At 39.4% G+C, this 17239-nt stretch overlaps 1 protein-coding gene across 5 annotated transcripts in view; it reads left to right on the forward strand.

Annotated features, from left to right (window-relative positions):
- CYRIB (CYFIP related Rac1 interactor B) overlaps positions 1 to 17239 on the forward strand; it is a 98090-nt gene that overhangs the window by 59632 nt on the left and 21219 nt on the right. For all 5 annotated transcript variants that reach the window (XM_032683159.1, XM_032683167.1, XM_032683174.1 and 2 more), the window contains exon 3: positions 7254 to 7290. The gene's annotated coding sequence lies outside the window, so the exon portion shown is untranslated. The remainder of the gene's footprint in view (positions 1 to 7253; positions 7291 to 17239) is intronic.

Consider the following 17239-nt stretch of genomic DNA (forward strand, 5'->3'; position numbering starts at 1 on the left):
ACTTTTAAACAGACCAGCAAAATATGTAAACTTTTCTCATCAGAAAGACATTTGACCTGAAAAGCTTGTTGAGACAGGTGACTGGACTTTCGTATTAAGTGTTATGTGGTCTGTGCTATTACATTAATGTCAGATATTACTTATTTCACTTCCTGACTTAGAGAAAGATTCTTAAATGATAGTTAAATGATAATTCTAGGTTTTGTGGTGGAAAGGTTGTTGGTTTAACTCTGTAGGGGCTTGAACTGTAAACATGTAGTCCTTCAGATCTGCTTAGTATTCAACTTATTGCTTGACCACATAACTGCAGCTTTTTTATTTAGAATCATAGAATATCTCAAGTTGGAAGGACCCACAGGGATCATGAAGTCCATCTCCCTGCTCCTGGCAGCACTGCCACTAAACTGTATAACTAATAGCACTGTCCAGATGTTCCTTGAACTCTGACAGGCTTGGTGCTATGACCATTTCCCTGGGGAGCCTGTTCAGTGACCAACCACCACTTCAGTGAAGAAACTTTTCCTAGTGTCCCATTGGAAGTTCGTCTGATGCAGTTTGCCTCCCTCTAGCTGGGCAACCTGGAGGTGCTTCCAAGGTGCTATGTGACAGTTCCTCTGTGTTTAGACAGTGGTGTTTCCTGGCTTGTGTTTCCTGGGGGAAGGATTTAAAGTGAACTGCTTGGGTATCTCCTAGAACCTGCTCAGCCCTGAGTCTGAGAGGAGCATGTGCTGCTGGTTTCTGCAGGAAGGGCTTTTTGGGCTTTTAAAAATCTGTTTTGTGTTCCTTGAAATCTGGAATATACAAATCCATTGTCTCTGAATAGCTGAAATGCTACCTGGGATACTTCCATAGCTCTAGCATAATCAGCTTTGGTCTAAGTTCATCTTAGAGTTTTACCTATCAGAGTGGAAACTAGGGGTTCAGCTCTCAATTTTTCATACTGTTGAGGAACAGCTGATGGTTAGAACTTGCTAAAACCAGGGAAAAGATCTTTAACTGGTACATTACTGTTACTCTTCTTTGTTTGGTTTCCTTTCATGATAGAAGTTCGTAGCTGTTCATATGACCTATTATAGTCCTGAGAAGAGTGATTTACCCTGAGTGTAGAAAATCTAGATTATAAGAAATAAGGGCTCCTCTGTTCAAGTGCTGGTGAATAGGACTGTGGGTCTTGGGGTTGCTCAGAGCTGCTAATACACCATTAATAATGTTGAATGGGAAAGCTCTGCTGACCTTTCCTTGTCTTACTCTGTTGCACAAGTGGATGATTATTGCTGCAAACTTCCTGGGACAGGGCATAGTTTCGTTTCTGTTATGCTGATACTGAGTCAGAACTCTGTGTTAAACTGCCATATTCCTAATAAATTATATCATTTTTATAGCTTAAATAAGGAAACTGATGAATCACTTGGTTGGTATTCAGGAACACTTCCCAGCTGGGTGTTAACGGCATCATAACAAAAGGAAGTATGGACTGTGGAAAATACCAGGTAGTCATGGGAAACTTAAACATGCGATGGGGAGCAAATGGCAATATCGTTTAAAGATGTAAAGATATCCCATATCTCTTCCTAGGTTAGGAATACTGCAGTACTTTTTTTGAGGATTGAAAGCCTGAATTTTAGAAAGTTCTTAAAAATTCTGCTTGTGTTATATACCCGGTACTAAATTCAGGATTTGGATTTATGAAGGTTCAAAAGAAATATGGGAGATAATATGCTACCAAAAATAGCAAGTTCAGTTGTTTGAATAATGGACTGTTAGACACAGGATTTGCTTTAATAGTTCTTGCAGGCTTTTTTAGTATTTTTGTACTTGCAGTAAAACCAGGAGTTGTGTAGCTTGGACTAAAATACCACCGTTCTACCCCCTACCCTATTATCAAAAAAAGCAACCATCACAAACAAAAAAACCCCAACTCTTAATTAAACAGTCCAAGGAGTCCCATCTCTGACTAAAATTCCTTATTTGTCTTCTTATTACCCATTTAATATAACATTTAATATTCTCAACTTGCTTTGAGAAGTGAAAAAGTTTATTTGGACATATTTAAATTAACTTTTTGGTTAAAAAATCTCTTGTACTTGGTGTTCAACTTGCAACTCCTTTTTTTCTTACGCAGGGCTTTGATATGCAAAGATGAGGATTATGATAGTTTATTTTACTGTTTTCACTAAGCAAAAGTAATGGTTTGTTATGGAAAACATATCTGTAAGTGGACAAAATATAAATTTTCATGCTGAATACTAATCTTGTGTATGTGTGGATATCCTCTTATGCCATAGGAGTTTCTCAAGTATCTTTTTAGTTTTTCCTTTTTGTTTTTTAATTGGTAAAAGGGGTATATGTATATAACCTTGTCCCCTTCTTATTAGCCTATAATGCAGTGTCTAAACTTATTTGAATTACTTTTTTCAGAGCAAACCTGACTGTTCTTTGCCATGTTCCTCTTGTAGCCAAATCTCCAGATGAAACTTTAGAGAAACTGGAACAGTGCTGTGTAGAATATGATTTATATTGGCATAAATGGATTTTAATCTGTGCATAAAAGACAGACAGCATAATGTGTGCTTTTGGCAGGTGTCTAGCACAGGTTAAGAACTACAAGAAAGCTTTCAAGGAATCATTTAGGTTGGAGCAGATCTGGAAGATCTTCAAGTCCAGGCATTAACCCAGCACTGCCAAGTCCACAGCAATATAAGCCAATACATTAACTGCAAAAGGGATTGAAAAAGAATCTTGTAATTAAGATCACATAAAACAAAGCTGCTATGCAATGCTAGCAGTTTAGAGAGAATGTATGTTGTAAAATGAATTACGAAAAATGAAATAAGCATGAAAATTATGATGGAACAGTAGGTGCTTTGATACATTTACAGACCATTTCTATAATTAAATTTTAAATTTAAAACATGAGTTTGAGTATAGCAAATAATGAGGTACTGCAACAGCACTGAGAAATTATATAGGATAGGGAAAGACTTACTATAACTCATGAAGTTTGAATATACAACTTAGCTTCAGAAGGACAAATGAAAATGGCTGGATTTGAGCTGAGGCTTTACAGCCAGAAGCAAAAAAAAGTGGTTTTATAGCAACCAACCAGTACTTTTGCTCTTTATAAAGAACTGAGGTCACTTTGCAGTAGTGATAGACTACCTTTGCTTATCTTAATCTGATCTATGATTACCATACAGATATAGAAAAATCTTTGTGTAGAATCACTAATGTTAACATCGGAGTTTGCATCCATTTAACATTGAACCGTGGGCTCATCTGCAGATGCCCTGAAACTTCCTTTGAAACATGATCTTTGCTATGATTTATTGCTTTTATAGCTTAGCCATCTGTTATTGTTACTGAAGTAAAAATCAAGTTTTATTACTAAATATTTCTTAGCTTTCTCTTTTTATTACTAACAAGATGTAGGATGTATTTGACTTGCGGTTCTGTTTTGGACTGGGCTTGGGGTTTATGTTTTAATTTGTGCTTCTAAGGGTATTAATTTTTTTTTGAGTGGTTTCCTCACACTGAATTCGAGTCTGTAACTGAAGCAAGAGAGCAGGAGCATCTAAAAATTGCCAGACCAGGTAGTCTTTGAGCTGGGTCTTGTTCTGTTCAGCGGTATCCATGGACTGAGAACATCTGTTCCATTGTCCAGCTCTGGTTCACATGGATTTCAAGTTGGTGATGCTTACCAAGGGGTATTCTAGTGCAAACTTGAGTTACTCCAAACAAGCTATTTAAACATTTGCTCTGTGAAAGCAGCAGCGGGTTATATTTTGAAGATTACTTTAGCCTGGGTGCCCAATATTTTGCATGGAGTACGTGAAACCTGTGCAAGCTTTCACTAATAAGTCAGCTTTGGGAAGTAATTATTGCTGGAGTTTCCTGATGAGCTGAGGTACCCATTAAGTACACAGAAAGTTATTTAGATTCTTAGTACAAAGTTGTTTTCAATTATTTCTTACTGCTCAATGTTTTTAATTCTTAATAGGTAGAAGAACCTGAGTGTTAGAAAGCCTGAAAAATCACTGTTCATGTAGCAAATCTTGACTGACAATCACTGACAAGTCTATGCTTGAGTGTAGAGGCATCTTAATTAGTTCAGTCAGGGTTGGGAAGAAGATATTGGTTTCATACTGGAAGTTAATGATTAGCTGTTCTCATCTGGAATCTGTTTTCATATGCTGCTGAGTTAAGCAGCATCACTACGATGTGAGGTGGATGCCCAAAACACAGGGCTTATTCAGTGGTTAACCAGTTTTTGTTGGTATTTTCTTCCCAAGTTTCATTATCCACGATGGTTTCAAGTTTACTTAGTGCATCTTTTATATTTGGGTACCATTTGAGTTGTGTCAACTTTGGGCTTTTCCTCTGGCAAACTGAATGATGCTTGGGTTTGTTCTGAAAATGAATAACTGCAGTTCAGATGATTCAGTGGCCCTCTCTGATGGCTATAGACATTTTCCCATTTTTGTTCTCCAACTGCTGTGGCAATTCCTTGAATATCTACTGTAATTGGCCTGAGATATTGGCATGTACTATGACCTGTTTCTGCTGTGGTGAAGTTGGGCTGCAAGTCAAGGGGAGTGTGGGTGTGTGTAAATGAAATCCCTAGGATGGGATGTATTATCTTTGTTCTATTTGACTCTATCACGTAGTTTAAAAAGAAAAGGGGGGCGAACTCAAAAAACAAAAACCTAAACAAAATCCATGAGCTATTAACCCATTGAATAAAGGTAATTTTCCTGCCCAGAGATGCTTTTCTCTGTAATGTAACATTAAATGCTTGACTGCCTCAGAATTGCAAGCAGTTGAAAAATGCTGGGTCTGTATTACTCAGTTTTCACTACCTATTTGTTTATATAGTATACATGTCTCATCTTGTGCCTGTTGGCAGTACTTCTGTATTAATCTGCAGATCCAAACCTTGAGAATCAGTCAGAAGGAAGCTCAGAGGGAGAACCCAAGTTGTGCGCTCTGAATCTGACAATAGACAGTTGTTCATTTAGATACTCCTGTGTCTGAATTAAGGTGCATCCAAAGTGCAAAAATTAGTTGTGTAAAGAATCCATCACACCATTAATTTCACATCTGGCCGTTTTTAATGCATCTTTGCTGGCATTCCCTACTGACTGCTAGAGATCTGCAAGTCAATTTCTTATCCATTTATAAAAGTGCTTTATTATATTGCTTAGTGCTAAGCTCTAAATTTAAATACCATGTGATGTGAAGTCACACTCTGCAAAAAAAAGAAATCAAATACCCATCAGAGTGCCAGTATAAACCAAGCCAATCAAGCCAAGCATCAGCTGTGCTTAGTCTGATCTGTTTTGCATGATGCTCATGGGTACTAAAAGATAGGAATCCAGTTAATGGATTCCTGTGCTAACATCTCTCTGCCTGTTATTGATGATAGTCCAACTGACCTATAATTCTCAGCTTTCCTGTCTGCTTCCTTTTTACCTAATGGTTCTGCTTGTTCTCTTCTCTCCTCGTGCTTTCATTACCTCAAGAGTCCTGTAAGACTTTGTTAATAATTAACTTTTACTCATTCATTGAAGCCTTCAGGACAAGCCACCTGAGCATCAGCACACTGTTCTTGCAGGTGGTAAGTGCCTGTGTCCCTGTGCAGTATTGTGTCCAGAAAGATGGGAAGAGCTAAGCATTGCTTGTCTCTTTTGTAGTAATTTTATCAATTAGAAATGTGTATATATTTATTTAGTAATGAACTAGTAGTGTTAGGACACACTTTTTAAAAGTCCCTAGTTTTGCTGCTGTAGTGGGATTTTTTTTTTCCTCATTTTAATATTTATTTCTATTGTCTAATTCTAAATTCTAATGAATTTAGACTTGTCGTTGTTTATAGCTCAGTGAATTAAGTTGGACTTTCACTCAAAATAATCTTAACCAGAGCTCTTGACTACCCCAAAAATATTATTTTCAGGTAGAATTTTTTTAGTGTTCTTAAACACTTTGTCCTATATTATTTTTCTTGCACTCTTTTTCAGGAAATTAGCTTTTTGCGGTAGTGATGGGTCTAACTTTGGTTTTGGTTTCTCTTTTTGCGATGTCAGTCATATTCAGTCCTTACCTTCAGGGGTTCACTGCTTTTCATCCTGTGTTTGATTTTTTTTTTTTTTTGTTACTTTATCTCAAAGCACAAATTGACCAATTAAAACCCAACCATATTTAAAATATGCCTGAGTGGGTGAGTTCTAGGGAATTGCGGCAACTCTTACAGAGGCGGTGCTGTTACCCATCTTTTTGTCCTGAAGTACTGGGTGGTTACTGCTGAGAGAGTGAGGGGAAGCTGAGAGTCAACTGGCAAAGGCAAAAGCAGATGCTACTCAAACTTAAAGAACCTTGCTCAAGGGGAAAGCTGCTCTGAGAGGGATGCATGCACTGGAAAGAATGGAGAGTTAAATTTCTGCGGTTCTAAGAGTGTCTGACAGTCACCTTTTTGCTTGTGATCAGTTCTCTGGGCTGTGAAGAGTTGGTCTCACTACATTCTCCACTCTGCTTCTTACCTATGGTGCTGTAGGTCTTCAGAGCCTTCCCTTGATAATGCTACATTATTTTTTCCCATGGAGCTTTATGAGATACTGTAATACTCCATATCTTCTCCTTTAATCTGTACTATTAACGTCATTATTTCAGCCTTAAGACAGTGGCTAATGAAATGTACAGCATGCTGAGGCTGTCCAAGAACACTAGTTTTCTTTGTTAAGCAAATGGTTTTCAGTGGTCACTTGAAAATGCCTTTTCTGGAGGTCAGCATGCAAGACTTGAATTTTTTTTCATGTGCACATTTGTGTGGTTTAATTAGAATCTTGTGTGATTTTCTTGTTAAAGCCAAGTGAAATGCAAGTGGAACAATTTGCCACTGGTATTTTATTGCAGCTTTGACTCTTTAGTACTTAAATTTATTCTGGAATATGTGTGCTTATGGATCACCTAACGTGGCAGCCCTTTTCCCTGGAAACACATTTGTTGCCAAATAATGGTGTTCCCTATTTGTCTGTATGCCTAGAGATAAAACACAGCTCTGCATTCTGTTTTTTGTAACATATTTTTCCAAAGTCACAGTGGTTTATAGATCCAGAACTATGATTATGAAGTAGATCCACAAAAAACAGTATGTCAGGAACCAGATGTGTGTTTGCTATTCCAAGGTTAAATAACATTGCATTTAAGACTCCTGGTGCAAAAGAATAAATTTTCATAATCTCTCTTTTCTTTTAAAACAGACTGGAGGCCAAGAACAGAGTGCAGCACTGGCAGTAGGTAAGAATTGAAACTTAACCTTGGTGAAAACACTCGTGAAAAATAAGCAAAATTGTAATATATCAAAGGGCAGAAAATGTGACTGTTTGCATATTAACAATTTTCTCTTCAGGAACTCATTTCCCCTCATTTCCTTCTATAACTTTTGAAATTTTGTGGTGTTCACTAGGAAGTCCTGATCTCTAGCTGAATTTATACCTCTGTGATTAAAGTTGCTAAAGCAGGCTGCGAGGGTTTGGTTTTTGCTTGTGCAGCACCTCACCACAGCCTGGTAATGATTTTGAAAACTCTGCACCATAGCAGTGTGAAGTCCCATTGTTTCAAGGAAGGTATTTTTGGTGTGCACGGGGTTTGGCCACATTTGTGAACGTATCCTGGAAGATTATGCAACTTCTTGAGAGTTATGAATGAAGAGAGAATGTTTTGGTGGGTTTTCTTTTTAAGTCTCTTAAGTAACTACTGTGTAAAGTAGTTACTGTGTAACTTTACTCCTGAACCAAGATACCTTATGCCAGAAACCAGTACTCTGAACCAGCTTGTAAGACTGAAGAGGTAGCATATGCTCATGTGAAGGTTTTAGCTCTTAGTTTTTTAACGTACTGCTTGTCATTGGAGATACTCTGTGCAGTATCTGTATTATACTTCACTTTTATTGTGCTTTGCCAGCATAACTATCCGTCTTCTCTCAAATTGGGAAGGTAATGGTACCAAATGTGAGGTAGGATTTTTTTTTTCTTCTGTTTTTGATTAATCATGAAAAAACCCTTTGACGAAACTGATTTGTGTGGTGCGTTGACCTGGGCTGGATGCCAGGTGCCCACCAAAGCAGCTCTGTCATTCCCCTCCTCAGCTGGGCAGGGGAGAGAAAATAGAACAAAAGGAGAGATCACTCATCAGTTACAGTCATGGGCAAAACACCCTTGACTTAGGGAAATTTGTTGAATTTATAACCAATCAAATCAAAGCATGTTAATGAGAAGTAAAACAAATCCTAAAACACCGTTTCCCCCATTCCTCCCTCCTTACCAGGCTTAATTTTATTCACAATTTTCTGCCCCCTTCTTTGTGCCTCAGCATAGAGAGATGGGGAACGGGGGTTACAGTCAGTTCATCACGTGTTGTTTCTGCCTGTGCTTCCTCCTCAGGGAGAGGAGTCCTTACCCTGCTCCAGTGTGAGGTCCCTCCCATGGGAGACAGTCCTCCACAAACTTATCCAACATGAGTCCTTCCCAAGGCCTTCGCTAACTGCTCCAGTACTGATCCCTTCCATGAGGTGCAGTCCTTCAGGAACAGGCTGCTCCAATGTGGGCCCCCATGGGGTCATAAGTCCTGCCAGCAAACCTTCTCCAGCGTGGGCTCCTCTCTCCACAGGGCCACAGATCCTGCGAGGAGCCTGCTCCAGCACAGGCTTCCCATGGGATAACAGCCTCCTCCAGGTATCCACCTACTCTGGTGTGGGGTCCTCCACGGGCTGCAGATGGATCTCTGCTCCCCTGTGGACCTCCATGGGCTGCAGGGGCACAGCTACCTCACCGTGACCTGCACCATGGGCTGCAGGGGAATCTCTGCTCTGGTATCTGGAGCACCTCCTCCCCCTCCTTCCTCACTGACCTTGGTGTCTGTCCCATATTCTTGGTGTCTCTCACGTATTCGCACTTCTCTGGGCACAATTACTTCTGTGCCATAACTTTTTTTTTCCTTCTGGAATACGTTATCCCAGAGGTGCTGCCACTGTCACTGATGGGCTCGGCCGTAGCCAGCAGTGGGTCTGTCCTGGAGCCAGCCAACGTTGGCTCTGTTGGACATGGGGGAAGCTTCTGGCAGCTGCTCACAGAAGTTCTCCCTGTCATACCCCCCCCCCCACAAGCTTGTCACACAAACTCAACGCAATTTGTCTTCAGTTCTGTTGACAAGAGTAGAAAACATTTCCCAGTGCTGTGTCCAAAATTATTTGAATTCTCCATTCAGAATTAAGAATATATGACACTATAAATATTACTAAAGTACTCGTACTTACTTTAGTGCATAATTTATGTTTTAAAATATTTTACAGAATTTCTGGTTTTGATGAGATATCACATTTTTGTTATTCTTAAGAGAGTTTATGATATTGCTGTGTCAGACCCACAGTCCTTTTTGCTTTACTGTCTTGACTCACTGGGTTATGGAATGAATCTAGGAACTGGGCAAGCATACAGCAACATTTTCCAAGTCTATAATAAACTAATGGAAAAACATCCAGTGCCAGTAGCAGTAGTAGTTTTTTCATTGAGTGGCTTTTACTTGCAAAGTCATCTGGGTGTGTTGTTAAAGTTGCAGTTGGAACTAGTGCAGACTTTTAATTTGCAGCATCGTGTGCATTTGCAAAGGGTACATTGTAAAAGTCACTAGATTGAGTCAGACCATGGGCCATCTAGCCAAGTACAGGCTCCAGGATCACCACCTTGCTGCCCTCTGCATGTGTACACTTGATTTTGCACATCCTTTCACTTCCTCCACTTACTCCTCTTCTTCAGCTACTTCTGCTTAGAAAGGTGAGAGTCATCCAGAAAAGCTAGCAAAAGTCAAGGAGCATTTCTGGGAATGGTACTGCCTGCAGGAAGAGGAATGCTGTCCAGAAAATGGCTGCAGCACATGGCAAATAACTTCTGTTTTCTTTGAAGAAACTGTGAATCAACAGTATTTCAGGTATTGAAGGGAAAATGTTTATAAATTTAAGGTGGTGTGGTGTCCACTTCAGCAGAAGTTTAGGTGTCAGACTGCTGATGCTTTCAACTTCTCCAGCTGTGCTGGGACAAAGTAGCTGCCAAATATTTGACAGCATCATAAAGCATTGGGGAATCACCAGTGTGAAAGGTTGGGAGGGACTGGCAGAAGCCCTGCCCAAGCAACATGTGCAGTAGGAAACCATCTGTTGAACTCACCTTACCTAGTAAGGTAACTGAACTCCAGAAATAACTGGGGAATACTGAATGCTTTGTTTAAGTTTCAAAGAATGGGGCAAACCTAACTAGATGTTGCTGTCTGAATAAGGTTAAAACTTGAAAAAAGCTTAATATCCAGTAAAACCTGAGCCTTCATATGTGAGCAGATGCCTAGGGAAGAATGGGAACAAGGAGACCATGTGATTCTTCTAGGATGTCAGTATTTTAAGGTCAAGTATTTTTCAGAGCCAGATGGGATTATTAAAGGTATTCAGTATTCTTTAATTTCTTTCTGTTCTGCATATATACCTGGTTTTCCCCAAGAACTGCTGCAAACTCCTCATGAGATGGGATGAGAAATACTTGGAGAATTCACAGATGGACAGTGCAGGAAATCATAACTCTGCATGATATTCTGTATATTTGTTACTGATCTTAATGGATTGCAGGTTGTGTAATACCACTGAAGAATGGAAATGTTCCTCCATTTTTCCAACAGGTGGATGAAAATAAATTATCTTATATCTTAGGCTTATAGGACACCAGTAGTTTGATTTTAAGATTAAAAGAAAATTTGAGATATGTTGGGAGGGATGGAAAATGAGATAAAAAATCTGATATTTATTCAACTAGAGGAATCTGGACCAATGTAGTCAGGGGGGTTTTGTTTAGGTTGGATTTTTTTAACACTTGCTTTCTAACAGGAAAAACTATCCAGATTCAGTAAAAGTTGATGCTATGTCTCATGAGGGGATCTGAAGAAGTAACTGAATGTAACAAAGATGGCTGTAGAGCCTTGATCTTGCAGGGAATTTCTTGTGAAACTTCAAATCAGTAAACCATGTAGGGACCAGTTTTATCCTTCTGTGCTACCTGATGCCTGTCTGTTTGTTACTGTTTCTGAAAACAGATGGGATGGGAAGGAGCATCATCCTGCTAGTCATCCTCTGTTGTTCTGTCGTCATCTTGATGTGCTTCATTAACCTTCTGTATTCTGCAAACATACTTTGACTGGTGTCTCGGGAAAAGTCCACAAGGTGATCAGAAAGCTATCCTGAAATATGAAAATCCACCCTTCCAGCTCTGTGGTTTGGAAGGCCATAGGACTTCTCTTCCTCCTTGATGTTTCAGAACTGGTGTGTCACTGAACTGAGTTCACAGATGGACAGTCAGTGTCACGCTCATACATACAGGGTTTGTGATTTAGCACTGTGGCATTCCAGAAAATGTCCCTTGAGATGGAATGTGTCAATGACTATTAATATCCATCAGCTTTATGACTAGATAATTTGTCATAATATTTTTACTGTAGGATTACAAGCCAGGACATTGAAGGGGTGCAACAATTTCAGAGCCCATCTAGAAGAAAACATTTTACCTGAGTGTTGCAGAGCAATGCAGATGCTTGTACTCCTTGTCCTGGTGCATTAGATGGCAGCACTGCCAAGGCTGTTGGAGCCTCAGCTCACTACTGAAATTGTGACAGTCTGGTAGATGGGAATTCAGCTACTCTGAAAGAAAACATTTTTCAAGTCAAACTAGGCTTGAAGAGGAGTGCTGTTTAACATGTGAAACAGCAACTGAAAAGTGGCACATCAGTTGAATTAGACACTGTAGTGAAGTTGGAAATTGAAAAGATATTTATTTTTTTTTTAACCTTTATTTAAAATTTGAAGATTTGGTGGGTTGTGGGTTTTTTTTTGTTTGTTTTGGTTTTTTTTGATTGGGGTTTGTTTTTTCTTCTTTACACTGAGGTGAAAAGCTGGCAGGAGAAGGACTTAGTAAACAAATTATTGTTGGGTTTGGGTTTTTTTGGAGACAAGAGCTTGAGGGTTGTTAAATTACGGGCTGACATCCTTGAAATATGAAACTTTCTTAGTAATGTGGTAATGTAGCACAGTTTTAATAGGCATGCCATCTTTTGTTGATTAAGCAGCTTTTCTCTGAAAGAATAAAAAAACAATATGTAAATCTACAATAGCTCTTATTAAATGGGGGGTGTGTGGTTGTATCTTTATATACCTGATAAAAACATTCTCACCTTACTTTAAAAAAAGACAGACTTCAGGGTCAGCCACTGTTTCCATGTTAATGTCACACTGCTGAACGCAGTGTTTGGGCTGGAGGGACATTGCTGGTTCTGAGCTGTTGGGCTCATCGGTTCCAGCTTCCCTGTCTCTGGAAGATCCAGCGGTAGGGCAGCGGCCTCTGTTGGAGGAATTAGGGTACTGCACAAGGTTCTGCAGCTTTCAAACTTCGAAGGGAGAGAGCAAAGTGTAAATTGCATTCCAGTGGAAATGTCCCTGATCTGAAAAAGGTGTGTTTTCCTGATGGTTGCAATGGAATGGAATTAAAAAGAGCATTTTGCAGAATTAAATTAAAGCATGTTGAGCTTGTGTCATTTGGAAAGAGGAAAGAATAGTTAATTATTTTTTAGCCCCAGGTTCACTCTTTGAAAAACTGTACAGTTACTTGTTGAAGGGTAATTCACAGCAGATTTTTGGAGCATAGTCCCTCCCCTATTCAATACAAGTTCTGTTTTAAAAACAAGCGTAATTCTTCCAGACAAATTGGTTTTATTCCAGACTTGTGTGAGCATGCTTAGTTATTTTATTGTAGCTCCTGTCAAATACGTTATTCAGTGTCAGCTGTGCCACTGAAATGTTCCCAAATTAACAAGGCTCTAAGACTCCTTCTAAAGGAACTGTGGATTCTTCAATGCCTTTCCTTTGATTTCCTCTTAGAGGAAAAATGGACTGAATAAACACTGACCTGACCGTACTTTACAATTCTGGTTTTGAGGAATGTGAGTCTATTCATTGGTCTGTTTTCCCTGGCAGACCTCCATCTTCCTGATATGACAAGTTTTGAATTCAGTTTTGTTCAGAAAGGAGACTTTATTGATGATGTGTGATGTGAAAAAAAAAAACAAACAAAAAACAACACACCACTTCAGTTTCAACTAAAGCAGTTTATTATATCAAAGTCAGCTTAACCAAATGAACTGACATCAGAGGCAGCTTTAAACAGCTTTTCAGTAGCCCAAATACTTTACTTTCCTGTACAAAAACATTTTCTATCTGGCTGTATAATTTGTTTTTCCACTCCTCAGGTAAAATATTAATGACTGAAGTCCCAAAAATTCAGTGGTACATATTTGGGGGGGGGGGGGGGGTTGGCCTGCATATTTTTATTCTTATTGTGGTCAATTTGCAGTCCCTGGTTTGTGGCCACTGGGTGTCAGCAGTGCAGAGCCATGAGCGGGTCTGGGCATGGTTTTGACTGGGAACTGTGTCCCAAAAGTGTCCATATAAACCAATGAAATCTTAACACTTGCTTGAACAATTTGTCCATCGGTGAATAAAATTGTGTGTTTTATGCACAACTGGTGACTACTCTGGCACTTTGTTTATGTGTTTGATTCAGCGTTTGGGTGACATGATCTGAACTGTTACCTTTAATGTTAGTAATGTTGCTAGAGCTGTGATGAGTCCTGAAAATGAAAACAGATTATCTAATATGTAACTTGTTTTAAACTAGTAACCCCAAGCTTCTCCTTCCTAAATCTAAAGGTGGTAACTTCCATGTGTTGGTTACTTTTCCACAACTTGAGTGATAACTGCTATGTTTTTTAATGTTGACTCTAATTATTTATTTTCTAAATAATGTATTTTATTGCTTTAAGATTTTGTATAATGACAGATCTTTTTTGCTTTAAATACCACTAATATCAGTAGTAGGACTTAGAATGTGTCAGAGAGCATCTCTGCTTCTCTAGCAATATTCAGAAGAGAAGTGAATGTGCATTAGACTGGAAAAAACGTGTTTGTATCCAGGGAAAATGTTACATCTTCCTGAAAAGAGTGATTCCTGCAGTGTATTTTACAAGCCTGTTTCCATCTCTACAGCAGTCTCTAGCTTTTAAGGCTGAGGGCAGATGTATTCTTACTGGCTGTGAAACTTAACTGCTTCATTGGAAGAGAAAGTGCCACTGGATCCCATAGGTTGTCAGCTCTGTGATGCTGTGTGTTGCTAAGGGCTGCCTTGGATTCAGCTGATGTGAGCAGCCATCTATTCACTGCCTCTTTTATTTTTTTTTTTTTCTCTCCCTGTTCATGGCCAGATACTATAGGCAGAAAATGTTCAGTAAGCCATGAAACAATTGCCAGGCTGATAGGATTATCCTAGAAAAATAGTACAGGGAGACGTTCAGCAAGGTTTTTGTTTATGTGGTAACGCTGTGAGTGTTTTAACTCTGTGGTGTCCCACTATAATGTTAGACTTTTACTGTTATAATTGTTTTTCACTTTTTTTTACCAAAATATCTCTGAATCGGAGGTTTATGCCGCACTTACATGACTAAATGAAAATTTAAAACTCAAATTGTGGGAAGAAAATGTTTGTTATTTCATTAGATGTGCTTTCCATATGGCATTATGCTTAACTTCCTCCTCTGGACTCCAGAGCCATGGATTCGAGGTTTTCATGGAGCAAAGTTTTCATACTCTTGATGTTAGTGCTGAGAACAGAGTACACTTTTCCAAAAGGTGAGCTGATGTTTTCTTGAAGCAGGCTCTCTTCAGTCACAAACAGATTTTTTTTAATCTATTTATCTGGTTTTTTAAACTTGCTTGAAAGCATACTATTCTTGCAATAGAACAAAACAAAATGAAAAATCTCACTTAGGAACACCTTCATAGCCTTTTTACCTTTGAGAGTAAGTTCTCCAGCTGCTCACCAATCACAAGCAAAATCCTCATTCATGTACACTTTTTCTTTCAGGTGTGAGAGGGGAAATTTCTTTAGTGCTCAGATGAATTTACTTGCATCGTGTATTTCTATTATATTTCCCCTGGGTTTAGCCTGGAGGGGGCGGGGGGAGCTGAAGTGTGTCAGGGATGTTTTCAGCAGGAAGGGCATGCGTGCAAGACTTGTTTTGAAAATATGCCTTTGCTTTCCGCTTGTCTGATCATGACAGTACACGCAACATCATACAACCCCATAAGGCTGTAATGGGCCGAATCATCTTAATCCAATGTGGCATTCCGTATGTCTTCCTCTGCAAGTAGGTCAAGTTTAAACCATGTTCTTGGCTCGTGCTCCGATTTCCCATAACCTGCTCCACGTGGCTTGAGTATTGTGGTGGAGTACAGAGCATACCAGCAGGGATTCTAAGCAGCCTCGCAGGGACAGACAGTTTTTGGACAGAAACTAGTGGTTTTGTTCTGCTCTGATTTTTGTGATGTCGGATTTGTGGCAAGAGAAAAGTTCAGTGGTCTAATGTGTGCTTTTACTGAGTCTTAGTTTACCTAATGAGTTCCTTCTGCACACTGCTCTATAAAATCTTAAAACCAATAAGACCCCTGGGAGTAAAACTGGTTTGCAGTGTACTGTATATATTCTGAATGAGAAAACCAAGTAAAATTGGACAGAAGCTGACAATCCTGAAGCTGTGGAAGAACAAATAGGTAGTGACCTAAAGTGTACGTAGGGCTGGACATGTGAATATTTTGATGTTAGTGATTGCAATATGCAGAATTCTTCTTGATGAGGATTAGAGCTTCAGCGTGGATTTTTTTCCCAGCTGTGCTGGAAGAGTTGTGGCTCAAAAGGTGTGTTAGCACCCACAGAAGTCATCTCCAGTCAGTGTTCTGAACCAGCTATTTGGCTCCAAGATTAAGCCCGGTTGCAGGACATTAAAGTCAGCAGTAGTGTTGGCTTTGGTCTTCCTACAGGCTTAAGTCTTTCTTGAATCAGGGCTGATTGATGTAACAACGTGCTCAAGAAGGATGCAGTTAGTGCTGGAATATATCCTTGACTAGACCATGGCAGCTCAGTGTCAAGGCTACCTAACTGGAACCACATCTGACTTTGTAAACCAGTAATTCTACTTACTTCAGCTGAAGTTGTGGACTTCCAAGGAAGTTGAAGTAATACTGATAGGGCATGCCACTATGGTGGTTAATTACCAAGGTTAATTCATGGAACTACCAAAGTCTTCGTGCTAATGATGCTTTTACAGGACATCAAATAGCAGAAGAGGTTGCTGAAGGTAACTAGTGGCTGGTTTTATAGACTGCTTCTCATGCTACATGCAAATTGTCATCATCTTTAATATTAGAGCCAGTAGTGGTCCTGTAATGTGTTTTGGGCCCAGAAGAAATGCAAATGATGAGCCATCTTGAACAAAAGAAGAATCTCTAGTAAATCTTTATCTTATCTGTCAGGGGCCTGATGTATCTCTGAGCTAGGTTGCTTTACTCTAGATTGATCCAGGTATTCTGCTGACACAGCAGCCTCTCAGAAAGGTCACATTTCATTTTGCTCTCTGTAGTGTTCCACCTGAGTGCAGCAGGTCAGCTCTGCTTGCTGCTCAGCTGTACCTTTGGAAGGAAAATAATGTACAGAAGTGTAGAGCCATCTAACCTTAGCCATGGCGTGTTGACCTGATGCTGCTTCCATGTGTCTGGGAAGTTCCACAGGTGGCACCATGGTCTTGTTTCTAAGAAACCATTTTAGAGCTCAAGAAGGGAATGTTTAGCCTGGATGGAAGGCTAAATTCTGACTTGTTGGCTCTTTCATTCATTACCTTGAACACAAAGCTGGAAGTATCCTCCTAAAAAATGCTAGAGAAGTGTCTTCTTGTTTAATTGAGTTTTCAAGGTCTTTAAAGCTTCTTAAAGTTTTTCTGGAATACAACTTGGAGAATTGGTCATTTTTACAGTTCTTAAAACACAGTAGGTCTACTGGTATTAAAGAATGTTTGAGATCCTTGAGTAACTGTTACAGTTCACCTTGATTCAGGTTTCAAAAATACTGTTTGTTCAGCTTCTGCTAGATTTCCATGCACTCCATAAAAGTTGAATATATAATGAATGTTTTGCAGCTAAGGAAGCAGATACGATTGCACATCTTGTGTGCAAAGCTCTGTTATGACTAAAGTTTATCAAGATTTTTTCAGTACACTGAACACACGAGGGAAGAAGTCTGTTAGGAACTTCATTATGAACAAGTGTTCATGCAGG

Source organism: Chiroxiphia lanceolata, chromosome 1 (genome assembly GCF_009829145.1).
Source record: "Chiroxiphia lanceolata isolate bChiLan1 chromosome 1, bChiLan1.pri, whole genome shotgun sequence".
Lineage (NCBI taxonomy): Eukaryota > Metazoa > Chordata > Aves > Passeriformes > Pipridae > Chiroxiphia > Chiroxiphia lanceolata.